The following is a 2492-nucleotide window of genomic DNA, read 5'->3' as shown; positions in this document are numbered from 1 at the left end:
TCCACCCATTGTTTGGAGACGGCCCTGACTCCAGGAGCCGGCAGGAGCTGCCCCAGGCGGGCTGTCCCCTGGCGAGCGGCGTGCGGTGATGCTGAGGCTGCACACACCTTGTGACACCTTGGCTTCCCACCGCCATGAGCCGGGGTGCTGGGGTACAGCCCCGCCCGGGCTCCACATTGTGCCGGGACCTGACGCACCCCTGCAGTGGCCTGTCATGGGGACACTCTCCAGGCTGAAAGGGGCTGAGCAGGAGCACAGGCAGCGTGACGAAAAGCCAGCCAGCCTGCATGGGAGGAGGGCTGCTGCTGAGGGAGAAAACCCTCCATGTCTGGGAGGAAGGAGAAAGCAGGAGAAAGCCCAGCTTTCCCTCAGCGCTTTCCCATGTACAGTGCCGGCATAGGCACCAGCACGGACACAGCACAGCATTGCCCCATTGCCCCCCCAGCTCCAAGGGGTCCCACACTCAGCGCTCCTGCGAGGCTGCCCTGGCCTCCGGTGGGCTCTGGGCTCTTCTCCTGGCAAACGAAAGGCGTTCCCCAGGAAATCTTTGTAAGCTTCACCCACCAGACCTCACACTGCTTCACAAACTGAGCTGTTCCCACGTGAAAGCCAGGGCTGCCAGGCAGCGAGCCTCATGTTTTGGTGTGTCTCAAGCCCATGCCGTATCCGGCCAAAAATCTAAAGCACACATGGAAAGGAAGGGGAAATCCATTCATTGTTTCCGACTATTTACAGCGCGCTCCAGGGCTGCGCGGTGCCCGTGGCGTGCCGAGGAGCAATGGCAGTGGGCAGGGGCTCCCCCAGCGCAGCCACCCGGCCACCCCATGACAGGAGGGATGGAGAGGTGCCGAAAAAGATGCAGCTGCCCCCCATTTACCTGGAAAACTAAGCACAGTGCTTAGCTGTGGGCTTTGCATAAGCGAGGGGCTCTGTTTTTGGGAGAGCCCCAGGAGACCTGGGGCACAACTGTAATGTAAATGCAGAGCACGAGGCTGTCCCACAGCAGGACGTGCAGTGCTGGGCAGCTGAGGCTGGTCCCTCCTGTCATCAGTGCCCTCCTGGGCGTCCCCAACATCCTTGTTTGCCTGGCCAACCCCAAGGTTATTTGCAAGTGCATTGGGTCAGGGACTCATCTGCACACTCAGTACAGCTGCAGGAAGGGGATAGGTACACAAATAGATAAAGAAATGGCTTCTTCCCCTAATTCACTGGCTGCAGAGGCCAGACATGCTCAGAACCGTAATTGCCATCATGCCACCACGTGCTTACACATGCTGTACCTGCGGATCTGACCCAAGCTGATTTGTCCGCTTGCATTTTTTCTAGGAACACCCGGATAAGAGGTGTCTATCTGTGCACATCCCTTGGGTTGGACATGGGGTAGGAAACCTCTTTGGGAGGTTTTGTGGGGAGACCCAACCAGGACCTTACAGCTCCAGTTTAACCTTATGTAGCTCCAGAGAAGGGACCAGGGAGCCGGGCGCAGCCGAGCCCAGCCAGAGCAGCTCGCCCCACTTGCTCTCCTGTAATACGGAACGCTCCAGCTGCCCAGCCCACAGCACACTGAAAGCACCTGAATTTCTGCTGAATCCACAGACCTCAACTTTTTTGCTGAATCACAACAGACTATAAAAAAAAAAAGAGTGACAAAAATACCCCCTTTTGTTATCATTTGCACATTCTAATGCACAGCACCGCATGCCAGAAACCATAATGCACCGATACGTTTCCTGATAGGAAATGCAAACGCCCTGCAAATCCACTGATGGGCTGGGCTGCCTCAGCAACATATTCTAATGCTGCTTTTCTGGCTGTTTGTTTTGGTTTACGTGCCCAACAGGTCCCGGGGAGGCCCTGCAAGGCTGGGTCAAGGGCTGCTGCTGCCAGGCATAGAAGCAACCCAGGAGCAGGGTGGCCGAGCATCCCCAGCCCACCCAGTTGCATCAGCAGGGCAGCTGGGGAGCGGGGCAGATGTGTGGCTGCACTTGCATTCTCGGCACACTCGCAGGATCGAGGACGGGCTGCTGGGAAGCCCTTTCCCTGAGGAAAGGGTGGGACACGAGGCTGCGGAGGAGACCCTTGGCAGCTGGGTGAAGTGGGGCCGCCCTGTCCCGGCTGCCGCCGGGGTGGAAACTGCAGAGTCGCAGCACTGTTGTCGGCAGGCGGCTTCCTGCTGCTAAGCGGGAGCAGGAGTGGGAGTGTGGAGCAGGGAATGGTGAGCAGGGAAGAGAGCTTGGGGCTCCCTCCTGCTGCAGAGACAAAGGTGGGAGCGGGTGCTGCCGGCACCTCCCCTGCCTGGGCTGTGGCTCTGCCAGCCCCTGCCCGCTCACCCACCCTGGCACCCATGGGCATGGGAGCACGTCCCCCCAGCCGTGTGCCTGCAAACACCCGCCAGGTGCTGCTTGGCAGGGTTTCCCAGTTTTTCACTGTCTCTGGGGCAGGGCTGGCAGGGAGCACGAGTGATGAGCAGCGGGTCTGTGCAAGGGGTGCTG

This window comes from Pterocles gutturalis, unplaced genomic scaffold (genome assembly GCF_000699245.1).
Source record: "Pterocles gutturalis isolate BGI_N339 unplaced genomic scaffold, ASM69924v1 scaffold25887, whole genome shotgun sequence".
NCBI classification, from domain to species: domain Eukaryota; kingdom Metazoa; phylum Chordata; class Aves; order Pterocliformes; family Pteroclidae; genus Pterocles; species Pterocles gutturalis.
Note: the sequence above shows the minus strand (reverse complement) of the source record.